Genomic DNA, 24,053 nt, shown 5'->3' with positions numbered 1-24,053 from the left:
AGGTCTGGACCTCGGTGACCTCACAGCTGGCTACAACCATGGTTATAAAGTTACATACAACCATTTAAACCTTAAGCAATTATATCAACCCATTCTCACTCCAAAGGCGTCAAAAACCGAAGCATGGTCAAGCGCCCCTAGCGTCACTTTTATGACGCCAAATGTGCCTCTCGGCGTCGACTATCGAAGCACTACGACCTTCATTGCTTTCAGTGGGAAACTTTTGGCGTCAGAATTCGACACGAGGACATGAGATGTTTATCGCTATGAAATCACGTTCAAGAAGTCTCATTCAGCACACATCGCGCGATACTTGCTATCAGTTCCACAGTTTGGGTGAGTAGTCGTATATACGCTCTTTTAATGCCTTTTATCAAATGTATTCTGTCTTCTTTATTAATCAGATTAGTGCCATATGTTTAATCGCTGTATTATATCGGTCATCCGCGGCTGTCTTTGAGTTTCATTGCGTTTAAATAAATGAACACAGCTGCTAATTAGTGTGATTAAACTCTATCTGTCACGTGACGTGCCATAGACCTTCGATTCCGTTTTATATTATTATTAATTTCAGGATCAATGATGTAAGTTGTATTTGTAGTAAAATCATGGTAATCACGACACAATAATAAATGAAATGTGAAGTTAAAACACAGTAAATGGGACATTAGTAACTGTAACTGTAGTTTTACTATGATATATTAATAATCAATACAACAATACAATAATCACCAAACCAGCTATGTTTGTATCACTGTAATGCTAGTGTTTTTATGTGCTTTTATATGACAGATATCACAGTAATCATGTGTTCTGTACCATGCTTTTAATACCTTTTAATGTGAATCCAAAAAAAAAAAAAATCAAATTAAAAATAAATAATAAAACATGTATTTTTCCATCTTGCAGTTCATTCATATCAGTTTATATATATATATATATATATATATATATATATATATATATATATATATATATATATATATATATATATATTTTTTTTTTTTTAATATATATATATATATATATATATATATATATATATATTTATTTTCATATATATATATATATATATATATATATATATATTTATTTATTTTCATATATATATATATATATATATATATATATATATGTATATTTATTTTCATATATATATATATATATATATATATATATATATATATATATATATATATATATATATATTTTCATATATATATATATAACATTCTGTATATAATTCAATTTTATTTTCTCTCCCCTTTTTTATTATTTATATTTTTAGCTGAAAAGACGTAAAGGCAGTCAGCCCAGTGGTGTTTCTGGAGAGGGATTCCTTCAGAAATGGAGAAGACAGAAAGCTGCGGAGGCAGATATTTGCAGCAGTAAGTCTGTGATAGTTTGTCTCTTTTATCAAAAATTCCTGCTGTTATAATTTGTACAGCATTTGTTGTTTCTTAAACTGTTGCACTGTCCAAATACCCACACTTGCCATCTTTCCACTTGACCACTTGATTACTTATTTGAAGTCTTTCCTGTATTTGGCCTAGTGTTCAAGTGAGCATGATGACCACAAGTGTGTGTCAAACTTTTCATGACCTGATGACTGTGTTTCACAATCCTGATCCTGGAGAACCCCAGCACTGCACGGTTTTGGTGTCTCTCTTATCTGCCTTGGAGTCTTCACTGATGAGCTGATGAGTTGAATCAGGTGTGTTTGATCAGGGAGACATCTCAAATGTGCAGTGTTGGGGTTCTCCAGGACCAGGATTGGGAGCCACTGCCTTATGGGACACTTATGTGTTTAAAGAGATTTTTAATATCTAATTATCAATATTTCACATACTGTACATTGGACAGCTTTCCGTGACCTCTTGTGAGATCTCGGCAAAAAGTCTGACGATTTATTCCAAAACATGATGCATGATGGGATACACTAAGCTTTGTATAGCGCTCCGGAGCAGTATTGGAGAGGTTTAGTGTGTGTTAAGGACGCTGTGCTTTGGCATTATTAAGACCGGGGACAGTCTCGTTCACACACTGTCATGTACACACACTCTCAAGTGGCCAAGACTGCAAGTGTGGGTATCTGGACAGGGTCAAAGTCTTAAAAATGATCCCTAAACACATCACAGTCTTAATAATCCAGTTTAACACTTGTATGATATTGTACAAGCCCCAGGACGGTCTCATCTGACACTATCAAAAGAATTCATATGACTATAGCTTGTTATTAATTACTTGCTTTCAATAATGGATTCATTTAACATTTAATTTTACAGCATCTTTACAGAGGTGTAATGTACAAGCTGCACGTAATTAATAATATGTCCTTCCTTCTGTCTTACAGGATTTTTTCCAGATAATGCTGTTCTTCTTTTTCAGGTCTAAAATATCAAGCTCAACAGCTCACTCAAGAGCCAACCCTCACAAACCTTCCTAAAACCTAAAAGAGCTATTACTGAGTCTCAGCGAATCTTGCCATGATCAGCTCTTCCCAGGTACATTTGTTTAGAATATTTTTTAATCAACATTTACTCATCAAATGCTCTGGTCTGAATCTTACTTTAAATTAACTTAATTATGTTTAATGAGCAATATTAATTGCTCAGAGAGTAAGTAGAGATTTTCTTGTTTCACAGAAGAGAAGGAAGACCAAGGAAATGATTTGCTCAGGATGAGAAATGAAGACGGCCATCTTGTGCTCAAACAAACAGAAGTCCTCTGGTATGTGTGAGTTGAAGCAATGCTGTGTTATACAACATTTTATGATGATCTCTCACAGAACTGGTCATGTCAGCCTTGATTTCTTTTTATACTATTACAATTACAGCATGTTAGCAAAGTGTGACTGGACATTTTTAATATTATGTTTTTAAAAACACACCACCTGTTTTAAAAGCAGACAAGTATCATGAAATTGGTTTAGTTGATATAAACACCAATTGACATTATTTCATTGTTTTATAAATGTTATGTTATAAATTGTGAATTGATAGTGAATTGGTTTGAAGCCAGGCCTTACACTGCACCGACTAAAACACATTTGTGAGAGAAGTCAGGAACTTTGGAGAAAGATTCTAGAGGAAGAAAACACATTTACTGCAACAACAGATGAATTCTGGAGTCTCTGAGAACTACACATGCTAATGCAGTCTCATGAGCAAGACCTTTGCCTCTGTAACTTTTTCTTAATTCTTGCAGAATGACATATTTATTGCAGTATTTTTATTTGTACAGATGATCTCATCAGCCAAATGAGGGGTTTTGACCAAGTGATGCTCTTGAAAGGAGTGAAAGAAGAGGATGTGGTAAATTCTCTTCAGAGAAAAAGCTTCTCAAAAGGTCTCAAACCAGCTTGAAGAATGGTAAGTGTACAGTACTACAAGGGTCATAGTTGCTCACACTGCTAAAACCACACAGAACATAAGCTGCGCTCTCTGTCCATTAAACAACTTCTTCTGCATTGTGTGTTTCACTTTGACCAGGTCTGGGATGTTAGGACTGAGAGATCCTCTGGCTGAGAACAAGCTACACCACATCAGTGCTGGACATCAACCACAAACTGTTTCCAGACACGAGAGAGGATCACGATGGGGAGATGAAACCAGTTTAGATGTGATGATAAGGAATCATTATTTTCTGGAACAGTATCACATGTCTTATATGTATCACATGATCTGTATCACAGTTGACTGGATGGGACTGTGACTTTTAAGGACATTTCATCACTCATCCGTGGGAACTGATTTATATATGAGGTTAATGTATCTTTGATGATAATTATTTTCATTGAATCTTATTTGTCTTGATGCTACTTTATCAACTTTATAGTCTATGCTTCAATAAAATGAAAATGGTGAATATTGTGTTCTGAAGATTCTTGGTAAATACATCATTTTACTAGGTAGGCTCATATGTGTTTATTTTAAACTTGGAAAAACGACATATTAATTATTGGGATTATTTTTTTATTTAAGACATGAACATTTTTGATCGGATTAATAACATCTGGGACATCAGTACACCAGAAAGTATTTTTTTATATTTTAGTAACAAATATGCACATTTTTTGTGAAATACAGGGAGTTACAAGATTAATTATTCTGCATTACAAGATGGTGCCATGGGCTTTATTGTTACAAACACTTAAGGGATAACTGAGAATGTAGCAGGAATGATCAACGTGGATCTTGTACTGCATTAAAACCAAGAGCACGCACATTACTGATGTCCAGCACCTGAGGAGCAAGATACAGGGGTGAGGAGGACATTTTTACACTGATTTCGGCTAATTAGTTATATATAATGCTAATATATATATATATATATATATATATATATATATATATATATATATAAATTAATATTCTTAGCACTGCATGAATTTGTCCTTGTGTAATAGTGAAGTATCACAATGTGTATACATTGTCCTTGATTACTGCTTTACAGTGGGGAATAGATAATGGCAAGTTGTTGCAGGTTCATCCATTATATTTCTTGCCATTTACTTCAAAAATCAAAGAAATAATCTATTATTTTCATTATTAAATCATTTCTTTCTAATTTTTCCATGTTTCATCAGATGGCCTCACAATGTCCTGTCAAAAGGTATAATAGTCATGATGAATAGAATAGAAAACAGAGGACTGTGAAAACTGTCAGATATAAATGTGACTCAGCTCAGTATGTTGTTCATGATGAGGAGAATACATATATGTAGGTTTTACTGCCCTGCTACCCCCAGGGGCCCAGTAGCACCCCCCGGAAGAGCCCAAAACTGTGCATTTCAAATGGCTGTAAATCAGAGTGCAATTAACATATCAAAGAGAAAATGGGCAGGATTATTACTTATGCTATGCTGATAAAATAATGTTGAGCTCAGTTTTCAGAAATAAGTGGAAAGCTGGCATAAAAGCATTTTAAATATTGCTCACTGTAAAATACCACATTTCAGCCTGCCTCTCAAATATATCACAGATGTTTGCACAATAAACATATTTAGATATCCAGTTTACCTTAAAATAAATAATTTATTTAGTTTCGTTAATAAAAAGTTTTAAACTACATTACCCACAAGCCTCCGTCGTTCTATCTATAGAAAGGCAACACTAGGGGGCTGTTTTTTGTAGTTCATTGAAGTTATGCTTAGGGTTAGGATTAGGATCTCGCTAGAGATGTCATTTTTCTCAAGATAGCAACACTTCATTGTAGACTTAATATATTACTAATGTGATGATAGCAGCAAAACATACTTTTTTACATGATGCGCTGTTTAATATGGGTTAAAAGATAGTCCAACCACAGACTGTCCTGAAAAGTCATAGCCAATGACATCTAAGCTGAGCAGCAGCGTCACACTTCCTTATCCATGTATGACAGATGTCTTTCGTTTTTCGGCTGAAGGGATAGATTCGGTTAACAATAGATTAAGCTTGCTACTTATTAGATTGTTTTATTAACGTCTTCACCTTCCTCCGTTGTTCAGCTTGACAAAAATTGGGCAATATTGATGTGCACATGCCCAGCAGTCGCAGTTGTATCCAACAGATAGATTCCTCTCATTAAATATAAGACACATTTTTAAGATTTGTATATATTTTTTTTTTGACCAAAGACAAATATATTTACTAATCAAATGACGTGCTTCTAAAATTTACATTGTATATTACATTGTGTTTTAAAGTTAAAATTGTTCACATTTGTGTTTCTGTGATTTACCATTCTCTACCATTTGAACCCTAGGAATAAAAACAGAAATTATAAATTAATGAATGAATGAATGAACAAATAAATACATAAAGCATAATAAACATGCATATTTTTGTAAGGATCTTCCATTATTTATTGATATGTCAAACTCATTTAAAGACAACATGCCCAAATTACTACACTGCGTCCTCTGTCACCAAGCTCGTTTTTGCCACCATAAAGAATAAAAAGGCAGTTATGTTGTAAACATTAACTATTTTCAGTATGCAAATGAAAATGCTTTTATTAAAAAACAAAACAGTAAATACAGTATGTCTTTCAGAGAACACTGGAAAAAGATCAATTTTATTAAAAAAATTAAATTGACCAAAATGTTATACAACACAATGTAAATGTTTCAAACTCACAAAAAAAACACCATGAAGACATGCATGTCAAGTGTGCAATATCATCTATAAAACTCAATCAGCACAGCATCAAATAAACACTGATTGTCTGAACAATGGAAGACAGAGAAAGTGTTCAGGAAAACAAACACCTGCTAGCTTTGACAATAACATCATGAATTCACTTCATGACTGGAGCTAGGGGATGACTGTGTATGAATATCTCCTTTACTAAAACTTTTAATTAAAGTCTAAAAAGTTCACTGTATGAAGCTTGAAAAAGAGAACAAAATGCTTTATCAATACGAAAAATACTATTTTTAACTATTGTTTTCATCACTGGTTCTGTAATGTATTCATTATGAGCTTATAAATAAAACAAAGTTACATCTTCTGCAAAAATCTAACCACTGCAAAGTCTAATCACTGATCCAGGGACCATATCTGTGTGTGTGGGGGATAAAGAGTTAACGAGGTGAGTCCTTGTGCGTGATGGAGAACTGCTGTGTTATCCTCAAACAATCCTGTAAAACAGAAATATTACATTACATTCAACTTATACATTACACTGTGTTTTGTTTAGACCATAAAAGCAGCCTCTGTAAAGATGCTGTAAAATTAAATGTTAAATGAATCCATTATTGAAAGCAAGTAATTAATAACAAGCTATAGTCATATGAATTCTTTTGATAGTGTCAGATGAGACCGTCCTGGGGCTTGTACAATATCATACAAGTGTTAAACTGGATTATTAAGACTGTGATGTGTTTAGTACAGTATGTGAAATATTGATAATTAGATATTAAAAATCTCTTTAAACACATAAGTGTCCCATAAGGCAGTGGCTCCCAATCCTGGTCCTGGAGAACCCCAACACTGCACATTTGAGATGTCTCCCTGATCAAACACACCTGATTCAACTCATCAGCTCATCAGTGAAGACTCCAAGGCAGATAAGAGAGACGCCAAAACCGTGCAGTGCTGGGGTTCTCCAGGATCAGGATTGTGAAACACAGTCATCAGGTCATGAAAAGTTTGACACACACTTGTGGTCATCATGCTCACTTGAACACTAGGCCAAATACAGGAAAGACTTCAAATAAGTAATCAAGTGGTCAAGTGGAAAGATGGCAAGTGTGGGTATTTGGACAGTGCAACAGTTTAAGAAACAACAAATGCTGTACAAATTATAACAGCAGGAATTTTTGATAAAAGAGACAAACTATCACAGACTTACTGCTGCAAATATCTGCCTCCGCAGCTTTCTGTCTTCTCCATTTCTGAAGGAATCCCTCTCCAGAAACACCACTGGGCTGACTGCCTTTACGTCTTTTCAGCTAAAAATATAAATAATAAAAAAGGGGAGAGAAAATAAAATTGAATTATATACAGAATGTTATATATATATATATGAAAATAAATATATATATATATATATATATATATATATATATATATATATATATATATATATATATATGAAAATAAATATATATATATATATATATATATATATATATATATATATATATATATATATATATGAAAATAAATAAATATATATATATATATATATGAAAATAAATATATATATATATATATTAAAAAAATATATATATATATATATATATATATATATATATATATATATATATATATATATATATAAACTGATATGAATGAACTGCAAGATGGAAAAATACATGTTTTATTATTTATTTTTAATTTGATTTTTTTTTTTTTTTTTGGATTCACATTAAAAGGTATTAAAAGCATGGTACATAACACATGATTACTGTGATATCTGTCATATAAAAGCACATAAAAACACTAGCATTACAGTGATACAAACATAGCTGGTTTGGTGATTATTGTATTGTTGTTTATTATGATATATTGATTATTAATATATCATAGTAAAACTACAGTTACAGTTACTAATGTCCCATTTACTGTGTTTTAACTTCACATTTCATTTATTATTGTGTCGTGATTACCATGATTTTACTACAAATACAACTTACATCATTGATCCTGAAATTAATAATAATATAAAACGGAATCGAAGGTCTATGGCACGTCACGTGACAGATAGAGTTTAATCACACTAATTAGCAGCTGTGTTCATTTATTTAAACGCAATGAAACTCAAAGACAGCCGCGGATGACCGATATAATACAGCGATTAAACATATGGCACTAATCTGATTAATAAAGAAGACAGAATACATTTGATAAAAGGCATTAAAAGAGAGTATATACGACTACTCACCCAAACTGTGGAACTGATAGCAAGTATCGCGCGATGTGTGCTGAATGAGACTTCTTGAACGTGATTGCATAGCGATAAACATCTCATGTCCTCGTGTCGAATTCTGACGCCAAAAGTTTCCCACTGAAAGCAATGAAGGTCGTAGTGCTTCGATAGTCGACGCCGAGAGGCACATTTGGCGTCATAAAAGTGACGCTAGGGGCGCTTGACCATGCTTCGGTTTTTGACGCCTTTGGAGTGAGAATGGGTTGATTATATGCATATCACAAACTGGGGATGTCTTTCCAGGACTGTTAAAATAATAAAAAGGGTGTCAGCTGATTGTTTAAACAACTTCATGCTACAGTGATGTGTTCTTCTCTTTAAACAACATCTGCAAAGCTTAAAAAGATTTAGAATGCTTTATTGCACATTTATCTCTTTAGAACAGTTGATTTGACTGGAGTTTGCATGTGCTTAGAGCTCTGCTGACTGACAATGATGTTTCTTACCTGAAGAAAATTACCTCTTGTTAATGACTGTTCATTTGCATGATTCAGTCACGCAATGTAGATCATAGCTTTTCAAAGCTAAACTTTTAACTTGATAATTGGTCTGCTTCACTTTTCCAATTATTTTGGTGAAGAGTCAAAGGTCATTGAGTGGGCTTCTCATGGCCAGTCTGAGGATGAGAGTAAATAGTACATCCTCACTATCTGTTTTTATACCTGACACAGAAAATAATTTGTAGTATCTCTGTCCATGCAGCATATAAAGGTATAATGTGAAGCCTGGATTACACAATGGCCCAGTGAGATCCAACCCAATAAAATGTCAAACGTCATACACAAATGGGACATGTCAAGAACGTAGATCAAATAAAAGTTACATTTTAGCTGAAATTCAAACAAAATAAATGTTAAATATTTGTTATGTTTAAATACTTGTACTGAAGCAAAAACTTTGAATATATGTAGCTACTGCAATTACTACTTCATTGTACTATTATTTTAAGAAATATTGTTGGGGGGTGGGGGTAGTTTTGAATTGTAGTGTTAAAATACTGAATAAGTAAAATACCTTTTTTTTTTAACTCCTTCGTCCTCGTACATTTGTACCTCACCAGGCCGTAATAGAAGAATGGACCTACAGGTTTTTTTTTTTTTTTTTGTGGCGCTCCCTAGAAACTCACAGCAGTTATTTTTTTGGAGTTGGCATGCCTAATGCACGAGCAGTCCTTGGGTCAACTTTGCTGCATGTGCGGAGTGGGTGCTGGAAAATAATGGACTCCAGCCCCGCTCCCAAACCAGAGACCAGCCAGCCATCATCCTGCTGCACGGAGTTATTGCCAGAGCCCTTAGGGTGAGTTGCAGCCGGTTTCTGGGAAGTACTATGAAGAACTTATGGACATTTTCCAGATGGATTAATAGACTGGTTTGAGGAGTCATTACCCAGTTCTCCTGTGTCTGTGCTGGTTCCACCCAGCCCTGAATCTCCTGCGTCTCCGCTGGTTCCACCTGGCTCAAGTTCTCATGTATTCCCTCACAGCCTCTCTCTCTTGCCACCGAGCACCCTCATCCCTCCGGCTCTGCTTTGGTCAATCGTCGATCATCCGCCGCCTCGGGACTCTACTCCTCTGGCTTCACCTTGTAACTCTATCCCTCCGGCTCTGTCAGGCTCCTTTTTCCCTTTGGCTCCACCTCCATCCTCAGTTGCTCCACCGTGGTCTTCCTGAGACCCGCCACTGCCTTGGTCACCTGAGCCTTCAGCTCCGCCTTGGCCCTGCGGATCCTCTGTGTCACCCTGGCTCACTGTCTATTAGGCTCCATCATGAGCTCCTCAATCACCCTGGTGTTGTCGGCGCCTTCTCCACCATGGCTCCTCCCGCTGTCGCCTCCACCGTGGGTTGCTATCCTGGCAGGCCTCTGGAGTTCCATCTGGCTTCTCCTGCTCCGGGCTCCTCCCTGGCTCTTCCATCCACTCTGCCCTGGCACTATGGACCATGCTCCCTCTCCATTGCCTGCCCCTTGTCTGCCCCACACCCACATCCTGAACCCCCACCCTCCCTCCTCTGTTGGACTTTTTTGTTTGCTTGAGGATGTGCCTTTTCGGAAGGGGGCGAGCTGTTATGATCATGATCTATTTTGGTTTAGTTTTCTGTGATCCCATTTTTCCTGCCTTATATGTTTCTATGGTTTTTGATTAATTTGGTTATTAGTCATTATTACTTAACTACCTCCTATTTATCTATTTTCCCCTTGTCAGCTGCCTATTTAAAGTCTTCTTCCTCTGTGATATTTTGTCCATTCACATTGATGTTTATTCATTGATCTGATGTGGATTTATTTTCCTGTCTCCTGGATTTTCTTATTAAAATACCTTTTTGTTGATCTCCTTCGCCTGTTTATGATTGTACCTTACCAGGCCCGTAACACCTGACTTCTGCCACCTAGATAATAAAATATAACATGTTTTTTAGCAGTGTCCTATTTTCTTATGTTCTGTAAACTTACAAACAACTAATCCTAATCCAAACCCTGTAGCAAGTAGATTTTGCTACAGTAATTACATGTAATATGTGAAACAAGGACACTGTACAATAAAGTTGGACAAATTTTTGCTATTAATTAGTTTCTTATTAGCATGAATATTACTAGCATATTGGCTGTTCATTAGTATTTATAAAGCACATATTAATGCTTTATTCTTCATGACCATATTTTAGATAACTTAATAGACCCTGTACCTACACTTAACAAGTACCCTGCTAATTTATTATTAAGATGCAAGGAGTTTGCTCAGGGAAAAATCTTAGTTAATAGTGAATATGTGTTCCCTATAAGTGTTGCCGTAAAGGGTTACTTATGCAAAAGTAGTGAATGCTTTGGCAGGCTGCCACAGTCTAAGAAAAAATGTGTCCTTCAATCCCATCATCCCTGTAGTGGCATGCAGTGCCACCAAGAGGAGCAAGAGAGACGATTCCAACAGCCAAAACTAGCAGACAAAACTAAGAGCAAAATCTCAATGCTTCCTTTGCCCTTCCCTTGACATCACTGCTCCTCTCGGTGTGTAAATTTTGAGAGCGTATTGATGTCTCACGCTGTGTGAGATGCTTAAGACAATGCAAATATTTCAGTAGTCCATATTTAATCCTTTCCGTGCAAAACAGTGATTTGTTTGATTCACTGATTATTCATGGTTAGGCCAATGCATTACAGAGTCAAGGCAGCAAAAATATTTGCAAGGCAATTGCAAATTTGTGTATATAAAATATCTGCAAATATGTTTTACTATATTTTAAAATGTAATTTCCTGTGGTGCCAAAGATAAATTTTAAGCAAACATTATTCCAGTCTTCATTGTAACATGAAATCATTCTAATATGCTGCTTTGGTGCACAGTTGTTATCCGACTATTGGTGGTCATTTATTAATAATGGTTCTAATTATTGTTAGTGTAGTACACTGTTGTTGATGCTGCTGCCTTATGTGAAGTCTTTTTTTTAAAGCAAGTTGGTCGTCAGCACACATTTTGTTTTCCCGCAGTTATGAAATATTTATTTATTTATGGAAAACGTTATGCTTTCTTTTCAGGATTCTTTTATGAATATACTGCTGAAAATGTAGCTTTGGCATCCTAGGATTAACTTTAAATGTTTAAACAGAAATGCATTATTTGAAATATATAATATTACATAATATTATTGTTTTTAACGTACTTTTGATCAAATAAATGTAAGCTCAGTAAGCATAAGAGACTTGAAAACATGTAAAAAGCAAACTTTTTGACAAGTGAGCTCATGTAGTGTGATATCTTGCAGTACCAGTTGATTTTGCAGTTCATCTCATCAACATGTGTGCTGTGTGGATGATTGCACTCAAGCTGGCGCATGACCACATGCAGTCTGGCACACGAGTGCACCTCTTTGGCTGATGGATAGGTGAATTCATCATGCATTTCTTCTGAGGAGATTTGATTTCACTGCATGCTGATAAGTTGTTTCTACACTGCATTCATCATGTTGCTGTTTTAGCTGGATCTTCATCCACTACTGAATATACTGCAGTGTATGCGGCTGCATATAACTTCACCAACTCTGTATTTGTCGACAAGTGTCTGTTTTTGTTTGATGCCCCTAGGATGTTTGCTTTGTTCATATTTTCCCATTAGTAGTGTAAACAATTGCTCTGATAATGATTATTTACTAATTAGATTTTGACAGTGGTTTCATTTGGTTAGGTTTAATTTGTTTATTGTACAATTCATAATTAATACGTTATTCCGATTTCATTACATATTGCTCTTAACTATTAAAACCATTGTCCTAAATAAACCTTTAACTGCAGTCTTTAGAGACAGTTCTTTCTTTGGAAACAACACTGAACGGTGTTTAAGTCTTTAGTTTCTGTCTGTCATTTTTAAACAGATAGCTGGCAATAACTCAATCAATCAATCAATCAATCAATCAATCAATCAATCAATCAATCAATAAATAAATAAATAAATAAATAAATAAATAATGTGCAGTCAGAGAACAGGGCATAAAACTAAAAGGATTACAGTCCGGAAATAATATCTCAGCTGTCGTCATTTAAAGGGTTAGTTCACCCAAAAATGAAAATTATGTCATTAATGACTCACCCTCATGTCCTTCCAAACCCATACGACCTCCATTCATCTTTGGAACACAGTTTATGATATTTTAGATTAGAGAGAAAAAAAAAAAAAAAAAAAAAAAAACTTTATTCAGCATTGTCTTCTCTTCCGGGTCTGTTGTGAGCACGTTCACAGCACTCCAGTGACGCTGCTGATGTGTTATTTTTGTTATTGGGCGCACCAGAAAACATGTCAGCAGTGGTTGGGGACGCATTCACAGCAGACCCCGGAAGAGAAGACAATGCCGGATAAAGTCATAATTTTTGTTATTTTTGGACCAAAATGTATTTTCGATGCTTATTTCTATGCATATTAAGATGTTACCTTAGCAACATGCTAACATCAAACACTATTTTATTCTATTTGTAAAAAGTATTTATGGATTTATTTATTTAATTATTATTATTATTATTATTATTATTATTATTATTATTATTATTATTATTATTATTTTAAGTTCTTATTTTGAAAAATACAAAATGTCCAAGATAGTAAAAAACTGAAGTAAGCAACCATGTGGAAACCAGACAACAGTTCCCGCAATTAAAATATTAAGTATTAACAAACATGCTACATCATTTTTTTATTAATATCTGAAAATCCCCCAAAAAATTCTGTGAGGTTGCTGGTAACATTTTAGATCAGGAAGGGGTTTCTGTAAGATAAATTTACTTGAAAAATTACCCTTTACATTTTTGTAAAAGTGCCATTCGCTGCAATGTCAAGCTGAAATAAACCATAGACAGTAAAAGAAATGGACACAGCGACCCCATTGGAACTCTTAGCACTTCCGTTTCTGACGCGCAGGCTCAAACGAAGCTTGACGAGGTCAGCAACCTGTCTGACAGATGTAAATGTTCTAGTAGCTGTGCGTGCAAACTGCCATCGTTAATCTTGCAGAGACGGCGAGCTTGAGCGGGGAGTTCTTTGGCGTGAGTGAGCAGGAGTAAGTATTTAGATTAATTATTTTGTATAGTATTTTAAAATGTAACCCCAGTACGCCATTTTAAGTTAATTGCCTGCGAGCTTCTCCTCCTGTCTGTACGATAATGTGACAGAGAGTCGAGTGGTTATGACGCAATCGTTAGCCTATTTTTTACAAAAACGGTTTCTACGGGGCCATAATGTAACATAGAAGGTAATGGAGCCCTTTATACATTGTTGTGTATCTTTAGAAATAAATAATGGACAAACGGAGTCTTTAAATGCCTCAGATGTAAAGTTATTCGCTGAAATAAACACTATTTGCAGTAAAACACAAATGAGGTTTATTCCTTTTCAAACTAATTATTATTACAAACAAACTGCTGCGATAACATCCTAAGTAATAAAATGTTGTCATGCAAATGTATACACTCACAGGGTTTTTCACTTTGAAAGTGTCACAAAATAATATAATTTTGCAGAAATGTCACACAGCATGTTTTTCCTGGGTGTGCCTCAGACGTCCTGAAAAGTAAGGCCAAAAATGTTATCAACCCCTGTTGGCTGGCTGGTGTATAAGTCTTAATATAAACTTGTGGGATGTGAGCCAAACTTAAAAATCTTTTTTTTTTTTTTTTTTTTTTTTTTTTATAGATCTGTAAGACCAAGTGAAAAGTTATTTTCTGGAAATCAGCAAATCACATTTCTGCAAGGTGCAGGCATGACAATTTAGCATAGCTTTCATCATAGCCTTATTTTTTTAGCCTTATAGGAAAAGCTATTTATTTTTCCTCTCCCTAATTTATAAGATTGCTTAAAGGTAAAACATTTTCCAGTCATGTATTTTGGGATTTGTCTACACCCAAACATTTTTGTCTTAATCATACTTAATAGACATATAAAACATTGCTCTAAAGTGTTAAAATCAAAGACATCCTAATTTGCTTTTCTTCATAATAACTGATTAATAATAACAACAACGACAACAATAAATTATGAAAATTATTAATAATCTATAACAATTATAATATATTATAATTATTTAATGTATTAATGTATTAATTAACATGGAAAAATTATGAATCTTTGTAAATGTTAGTTAATGTAAATACAGTTGTTGATTGTTAGTTCATTTTAATTCAAGATTCAAGATTTTTATTCGTCACATACAAAATTATATATAGCATATATAACCAGCAGTGAAATGTGAGTCAGGTCCGCTCCATGGACAGTGCAATGAGTTTAGGAGCCTGATGGCCTGGGGGAAGAAACTCCTCCTGAGTCTCTCGGTTTTTGCCATCAGGCTACGGAAGCACTTACCAGATGGCAGCAAAGTGAAAAGATGGTTACTGGAGTGGATGGAGTCTTTGATGATTTTAGCAGCTCTGCTTCTGCAGCGTTTGAGGAAGATTTCCTGCAGAGAGGGGAGAGCAGACCCTAAAATGCGCTCAGCTTAGCGCACAATTCTCTGCAGGGCTTTGCAGTCTTGACTGGAGCTGTTCCCATACCACACTGAGATACACTGAGTCAATACACTTTCTATTGCCCCAGAATAGAAAGTTTTCAGGATTGCTGGTGAGACCCTGAATTTCCTCAGCTGTCGCAGATGGTACAGTCTTTGCCTGGCTTTATTAACCTGTGTTTCAATGTGAGTAGTCCAAGGCCCAATCCCAATTCTATTTTATACCCCTTCCCCTACCCCTCCGCCTACCCCTTCCCCTTGTCCCTTGAAACAGAGTGTCAAGGGGTAGGGGAGAAAATATTCCCCTAAGGATTGGGACACAACTACTATGACGTCACACGTCATCATTCGTCGTCTAGCTCTTACAATACACACATATACTGGTGTGTATTAGAGCCTATAATTATCATTCAATATTAATGAGTTGCTTACTGACACACACACACACACATATCGGAAATCGCGCAGCTCACACATCCAGGAGAAAATAAACTTGTCAATCCTGCCCTATGACTTTTATTACATACGGTTTAAATACTGAATCGCTAATTCTTTATGCCAAAAAAGCTTCCATTTATGTGTCTTTTTGTTCTTTGTAGCAGCCATGTTGCCGAGATAATTCAAAACCCTTCGTTTGAAGTGTGGTCCCGAAAAATCTTTGGTTGAAGGGCTATCTGGCCCTTCCCCTTACCCCTACCCCTCCAACCACAAGAGAATCGAGACACCCCTACCCCTTCACGTGAACGTGCAAAATGGAGGGGTAGGGGAAAGGGGAAGGGCTAAGGGCTAAGGGGTAGAATTGGGATTGGGCCCAAGTCAGGTCCTCTGAGATGTTTACACCAAGGTACTTGAAGCTGCTCACCCTCTCCACAGGGGTCCCGCTGATCATAAGAGGTGTTTAGGGCTGCTGCTGTCTCTTCCTGAAGTCCACAATCAGTTCTTTAGTTTTGCTCACATTCAGAGAGAGAATGCTCACATTCACAGACTAGTGTGTGATCATCATTGCTAGGAAAGTTTTTTGGTTTAAATTGTGTGTGTCTTACCGTGGTTAATACATGCTGAAATTGGCGCTTGGTTTTGCGTTTGCCTATCGCGGGACTGCCTGGTTTCGATCTGCTAAATAGTGAGACGTGGCCAAAGCCAGTGAAAGTACTTAATTAGCTGTTTGGAAAGCACTTGTCAGAAGAAACAGTCGAGCAACATAGAAGGACAGCAGCTTGTGAGTGTTTTGTCTTGTTTTCTCATCAGACTAGTGTGTGATCATCATTGCTAGGAAAGTTTTTTGGTTTAAATTGTGTTTGTCTTACTGTGGTTAATACGTGCTGAAAGTGGCGCTTGGTTTTGCGTTTGCCTATCATGGGACTGCCTGGTTTCGATCTGCTAAATAGTGAGGCGTGGCCAAAGCCAGTGAAAGTACTTAATTAGCTGTTTGGAAAGCACTTGTCAAAAGAAACAGTCGAGTAACATAGAAGGACAGCAGCTTGTGAGTGTTTTGTCTTGTTTTCTCATCAGACTAGTGTGTGATCATCATTGCTAGGAAAGTTTTTGGGTTTAAATTGTGTGTGTCTTACCATGGTTAATACGTGCTGAAAGTGGCGCTTGGTTTTGCGTTTGCCTATCGTGGGACTGCCTGGTTTCGATCTGCTAAATAGTGAGGCATGGCCAAAGCCAGTGAAAGTACTTAATTAGCTGTTTGGAAAGCACTTGTCAGAAGAAACAGTCGAGCAACATAGAAGGACAGCAGAGAGGAAATGGCAGAAATCAAAAAACTCTACGGACCTCAGTGTGTATCAATCTCTCCTCTCTTCCTTCTCTGCAAATGTCTTCACAGCTAAAACATCCTACTACCACAATTAACAGCTGTTGTGACGCTCGGACACTCTTCAAGACTTTCTCTTCTCTTCTTAATCCGCCGCCCCCACCTCCTCCATCGACTCTTACAGCGAACGACTTTGCAGCTTTCTTCACGAATAAGACAAGATCCATCAGTGACCAATTCTCCACACCGCAGACTGAGGAAAACTTCACAATGACCGATGCACACTCTTTATCCTCCTTCTCCCCACTCTCAGAGATGGACGTCTCCAAAATTCTCCTGTCCAATCATCCTACTACTTGTCCACTTGATCCTATCCCCACTCACCTCCTTCAAGCGATCTCTTCTTCAGTCATACCTTCACTTACTCACATTATCAACTCCTATCTTCAATCTGGAACATTTCCCTTAGCATTCAAGCAGGCTTGGGTAAGCCCACTGCTCAAGAAACCATCTCTAAATCCAGCGCTTCTTGAAAACTACAGACTGGTATTCCTTCTTCCATTCATTGCAAAGACACTTGAGCGGGCTGTGTTCAACCAGGTTTCTATGTTCCTTGGACAGAACAACCTCCTGGACAGCAACCAATCTGGCTTCTAAAGTGGCCACTCAACTGAGACTGCTCTGCTCTTGGTTACTGAAGCCCTGCGACTAGCAAGAGCAGCTTCAAAATCCTCGGTACTCATCTTACTGGACCTGTCTGCTGCTTTTGACACTGTTAATCACCAGATTCTCCTGTCCACCCTAGGAAAGATGGGAATCTCTGGAACTGCTCTCCTGTGGGTTAAGTCCTACCTCTCTGACAGATCCTTCAGTGTGTCTTGGAGGGGTGATGTTTCAAAGTCACACCACCTTGCTACTGGGGTTCCTCAAGGCTCAGTACTTGGACCACTTCTCTTCTCCATCTACATGACATCTTTAGAATCTGTCATTCAGAAGCATGGCTTTTCTTATCACTGCTATGCTGATGACACCCAACTCTACTTCTCATTCCAGCCAGATGACCCGACGGTAGCTGGTCGCATTTCAGCCTGTCTGAGTGACATTTCTAGCTGGATGAATGACCATCACCTTCAGCTTAACCTTACAAAGACTGAACTACTGGTGATTCCAGCTAACCCATTGATTCATCACAACTTCTCTATACAGCTGGGCTTGTCAACCATAATTCCTTCGAGGACAGCCAGAAATCTAGGAGTTGTGATGGATCATCAATTAAGCTTCACTGACCACATTGCTACAACGACCCGGTCCTGCAGGTTTGCCTTATACAACATTAGGAAGATTAGACCCTTCCTGTTAGAGCAAGCAACCCAACTTCTTGTCCAAGCTCTTGTTCTCTCCAGACTGGACTATTGTAATGCTCTCCTGGCGGGCCTTCCTGCATGTACTGTCAAGCCTCTGCAAATGATCCAGAATGCAGCAGCGAGGGTTGTCTTCAATGAGCCAAAAAAAGCTCATGTTACTCCTCTCCTCATCAGGTTACACTGGCTACCAGTAGCCGCTCGCATGAAATTCAAGGTACTGATGCTTGCCTACAAGACGACCACTGGCACGGCACCAACTCACCTAAACTCACTGGTTAAATCCTATGTGCCCTCCAGAAGTTTGCCCTCTGCAAGTGAACAACGCCTTGTGGTGCCATCCCAAAGAAATTCAAAATCACTCTCACTGACCTTTTCCTGGACTGTGCCCAGCAGGTGGAATGACCTCCCAATCTCAATTCGTACAGCGGAGTCTTTACTCATTTTCAAGAAACATCTAAAGACTCATCTTTTTCGCCTGCACTTAACCTACTAACACCAGTACTTTTCCTTTTCTTGTCTTTTTCATTAAAAAAATAAATATATATATAAATATATATATATATATATATATATATATATATATATATATATATATATATATATATATATATATATATATATATATACCTGGCTATGCGTTCTATACTAGACTAACTGAGACTTGTCATGGCACTTGTGTACTGTAGTTGTTCTCTTGTTGACCTGACTGCTTCTATTGTTCTCATTTGTAAGTCGCTTTGGATAAAAGCGTCTGCTAAATGAATAAATGTAAATGTGAGACAGTTGTCCTGCCACCATGATGTTAATTTCTCTACCTCATCCAAGTATGTGGTCTCATTATTGTTGTGAATGAGGCCCAGAACCACAGTGTCATCAGAAAATTTGATTATAGATGTGGAGCTGTGTGAAGACACGCAGGGTGCTCCTACGTTCAGGGTGATGGAGCTGGAGGTGTACTGGCCTAGTTTCACCACTTGAGGTCTGCAGGTGAGTAAATCAAGAATCCATTTGCAAAGTGAAGAATTCAAGCTGAGGTCTATGAGTTTAGAAGCTAGCTTTAAGGGGACTATAGTATTAAAAGCTGAGCTATATTCAATAAATAGCAGCCTTACATAGTTCCTGTTATTGCTGTCAATGTGTGTGAGAGAAGAGTGCAGGATGTGAGAGATGGCATCATCTGTGGAATTTACGTGCATTACCTAATGTTAACAAGCACATCTTTTGATTTTAATAATGCATTAATAAATTATAAAATTAACAATAACTAAGATTAATTAATGCTGTGTAAGTATCGTTCATGCTTATTTCATGTTAACTACAGTAGTTAACTAATGAAACTTATTGTAAAGTGTTACCAAATACCAAATATTTTGACTAATAATAAAGAATGCTGTATAGTTAGAATTTATGAATTTGTTTATTTATTTATTTATTTATTTATTTTAGAGTTAAAGCAGTCAGAAGCACAGTTGATAACTAATGTGAAGAAATACCAATAGCCAGTGCATTTTGATGTATATTTCAGTACAACAGTACAACCCAAAAGATGGAATGCTTTTCTTTTTACAGACAGGCTAATGGAATGCAAATTTAAAAGTGTAGAAAAATGTGCAGAAACTGTGTTTGTTGCAGAGATTTTGCTCACTGCTGATTTCTCTTAGAAATCAACAAAACGTCATTTAAAAGCCCATCATGCTATCATACCAATTTAGCCCCAATTACTGCCTGAATACAATTTCTATGGAGTTTCCAATCTCAAACTGTGGCAGAGCAGAATCAAACCCATTTGACAAGTGTCTGCAAATTGGATAGCAAGTGTAGAAATGTCATTTCAGCCTCTGTTTATGTTTTGAAAGAGCTAGAGTGGAATTGATTACAGATTTACAAAGACAAGGGATGGTTCTTTATACATTCTTGGCCAAAACATGAAATAATATTATTTTAAAGGAGTGTTAAGATGAAGACAAAAATCACTAGTGAAATTATCCTGGAGGGGCTTTATTGATGGCACAATTAATGAAAAAAATAAAAAAATAAAAAATGGGTGAATATTGTTTCATCATGTGACCTATGGACTATTGTTATTATTATCGTTGTTGTTGTTTGCAAGCCCAAACACATTACATATTTAAATTAACGCAGCCTTTTAATGTTGGGTCGTGGCCTAGTGGTTAGAAAGTTTGACTCCTCACCCTAGGGTTGTGGGTTTGAATCTTGGGCTGGCAAAATCAGAGCATGTATTGCCTCTGCTTCATGTGCCAGCCAAGCAGCTGTCACTGAAATTAATAGGAATGAGAACAGATAAATGTCTCACACTATTGTGTACTTCCTTGTTTCCACACATTTGTATGTTTTGACATATTAAAAAGAGCAAAGGAGAATGCCAAAAATTAAGTGAATTCAGGATTGTGGCTAGCTGTTACAAAATAGGCTGTATCTATCTATTTATTGTATTGTCACATGAATGCTAGGGGAATCATGACACATTGTTAAATGGATGAAGGCACTGAAGTAGCTTCACATCTTCACCCTTTTCCTCTTGAATGCCCACAGAGTCCTGACTGCGAGAAGCTCCCCTAATGAGCCACTGCTAATGGCAGCCACTGGTGCCTTCACCATGATTGCAAGCTTTGTAACGCAACCTGCCTCCAAATCAAACTTTGTGCATCAACTGAATAATTAGCTGTAGAAGTCTAATCATGGATTGGGTAATGATGCTATCAATAATGACGATGATGTGTCACTGTGCCATTCAGATTCTTATCAGTGATTTTTTGCCCAGCAGACAATTAAACAGGTGGAAGAAATTCCACAAACTTACATTAAAGGAGGAACCTGAGCCTTTTTTTTTTTTATGTCTTCCTTATATAGCACACACTATTCAGTTTATCAGTTCATTTGTAAAGACTGCAAAAGCTAAATTGGGTGTGTCCATTAACAGAGACACATCAAATGCAGCCCCTCCAGGACAGGTTTGAAACCCCTAGAATGTCATATATCAGGAGTTCTCAACTCTGGCCCTCGAGGTCAACTTTCCTGCAGAGTTTGGCTCCAAACTTGACCAAACTCAATTGAATGTAACTTTCTAGTAATCCCTAAGATGTTGATTAGCTTGGAGCTTGAGTATCAAAGTTGAGAAATCCTCTCATAGAAACTTGGGGGCTTATAGAGGGCTATTTTATTTATTTATTCATTTATGTATTTGTTTGTTTTTTTTTTTTTTTTTACTTAACTGGGACCAGTTATCAACTACCTAGCAACCAGTGTTGCCACAGTTACTTTGAAAAAGTAACTTAGTTACTTTACATATTACTTGATTTAAAAAGTAATTTAGTTACTTTGCAGATTACTTGATTTTAAAAGTAATTAAGTTACTTTACAAGTAACTTTATTAGTTACATTCAGTAGCTGCCGACAACATAAAAATGACAACCAGTTTTGCCAAAACTCACTTTATTGGAAGTGTATTTTTAACAGTAACATCCACAATCTATTTCCTGACAAAGTTGAATTTAAAAACTATTTCCTGAAAAAAATATGTTTTTACAAAAAATACAGGCAGCCTTTCTTGACTTAACACAAATACTTGTTTTACTAAAAAAATATTAGATTCCTAATAAGTTATAAGTTCTGTGAGGCAGCACGGCATTGACAGTGGTAGGGATCTTGTTTATTATGGCATGATATGAGGGCGAGTCATGCATATTTAATAGCATTTCCTCTACAACAAACTGCCCGACTAACTTTTTCAACTCTCTCCCACTTACTGGTTTTGCACCGAAGTCCAGCTTTTGTTGTTTAGGTGGTCAGGGACCTCCTGCTCTCTGCTTCTCATCACCTGGTGTGACTTGCTCTATAAGTGACGTGAACTTCATGCATGCTGAAAACGTGACTTGTCGCATACGTGACTTCACTCCCCGAGATGCAAGAAGAAATAAATATATATTTTTATTAAGGAAAATGACAAAAATAATAACGCACAGTGACTTGGTAAAGTAACTTTAATCTGATTACTGGTTTGGAAATAGTAATGCGTTAGATTACACGTTACTGAAAAAAGTGGTCAAATTAGATTAACGCGTTACTAAGTGTTCCTATCACAGCTAGCAACATCAAGTTTGTTTTGAATTAGCAAGCGCGCACACTGGCCATTGGCTCAGTGAGTAGCAATGTCACCTCACAGCACAAAAGTGCCCATGTTGAGTCCTGGCTAAGCCAGGGAGCCTTTCTGTGTGTAGTTGTCATGTTCTTCCTGTATCAGTATAGGTTTCCTTTGGTTTCCTTTCATAATTCAAAAACTGACTGGAGACACTTAATTGTCCTCAATGCGTATGTGTTGGTAAAGTGATAGACTGCCCACTTGTCCAAGGCCAGGGGTAGCCAACTACAGATACCGTGTCTAAAAGTTTAGACAGCAAACTTTTTGCCTCACTGCCCTGTCAGGCAATTACTTCTCAAGCAGCATTTGCCATAAACGCAGCTCCCCAAATTGATTTCGGACAGGTTTCTGAGGCAGCATAGTCCAATGATGATCAATGGAGAGAACAACAGAGAGATATTTGGAACTAAGCTAATTTTTAATTACTCTAATACTAATCCCTCATTGTAATCAAAAGTAGAAAAGTTTTTCAAAAACAAACATTTATACACAAACTGACGACCACCTACAGCTTTCATAGGTATTTTTTTTCTTTTATTTTTTTATTCTTAAGCTTTCAATTTATTCTTCAACTTTCATGGAATCAAAGGATAATGGCATATCATAGGCAGCAGTCGATTTTTGGTCATAGTCAGAGATAAACTCTGCAGGAAAGTGGATCTTGAGGACCAGTTTTGCCCAGCTCTGATCTACAAAATATTGCTTTCAAAAATGAATCAGCTGAAGGTCATCTCAGGAGACAGCATGTGAGGTGATCATAGGATTCAGACTTGGACTGTTGACTTCATATCTCCATATTTTCAGCATTAATGCCAGCCAGAGTTTAGCACCTGAACATGCAAACTAAGGTCTTCTGGATTAAATGAAAACAATAGCAAGGTGTGTTGGAGCAGGGTTTGAATTGAAGTCTGCAGAATGTTAGCTCTGCAGGAGGTTGGCTACTAGTCCAGGTTGTTGCACTGCCGATGTCCCAAAACGCTAGCTCCATCAACCCTGTGATCTTGCACAGGACAAGTTTTTAAAATGAATGACTTTTGCCCAGTTGCTCAATTGACTTTTTTTTTTAGACATGAATATTTACACTATGGAATTATGAGCTCCTTTCAGCATGGTTGAAACATAAAATAGTGAGTTACTTGCAGTGGCAGTTTTTAAGTTATGCTTTGGCACTGCTGTTCTGTGAATTTTATGTTTTATCTAAATAATGTATCCTCTGTAGTGTACATTTTTGAAAAGTTACGTTAAAATGTTCTTTTTTTAATTATTTGTTCTTTGAAACATGCTTAGGGATCAGACAAAACCATGTCTATTCTGTCAGATGGGAACAGCTCAGCAAGTGTGTTCAAAGCTGGGATTATCTAAACTATAGGATCCTGC

At 36.7% G+C, this 24,053-nt stretch overlaps 1 protein-coding gene and 2 long non-coding RNA genes across 3 annotated transcripts in view; 2 read left to right on the top strand and 1 right to left on the bottom strand.

The window, feature by feature from the left end:
- grid1b (glutamate receptor, ionotropic, delta 1b) overlaps positions 1-24,053 on the top strand; it is a 375,427-nt gene that overhangs the window by 223,471 nt on the left and 127,903 nt on the right.
- On the top strand, positions 95-3,857 carry LOC128024919 (uncharacterized). Its single transcript, XR_008186062.1, has 6 exons — positions 95-336; positions 1,289-1,388; positions 2,354-2,504; positions 2,646-2,730; positions 3,244-3,371; positions 3,492-3,857. It is a non-coding gene; the product is annotated as an uncharacterized LOC128024919 (long non-coding RNA).
- On the bottom strand, positions 6,030-7,472 carry LOC128024921 (uncharacterized). Its single transcript, XR_008186064.1, has 2 exons — positions 7,339-7,472; positions 6,030-6,625 (listed from the first exon to the last, which is right to left on the bottom strand). It is a non-coding gene; the product is annotated as an uncharacterized LOC128024921 (long non-coding RNA).

The sequence above is a fragment of the Carassius gibelio genome, chromosome A12, assembly GCF_023724105.1.
Source record: "Carassius gibelio isolate Cgi1373 ecotype wild population from Czech Republic chromosome A12, carGib1.2-hapl.c, whole genome shotgun sequence".
Classification (NCBI taxonomy): Eukaryota; Metazoa; Chordata; class Actinopteri; order Cypriniformes; family Cyprinidae; genus Carassius; species Carassius gibelio.
Note: the sequence above shows the minus strand (reverse complement) of the source record. Positions and strands in the feature narration are given on the sequence as shown.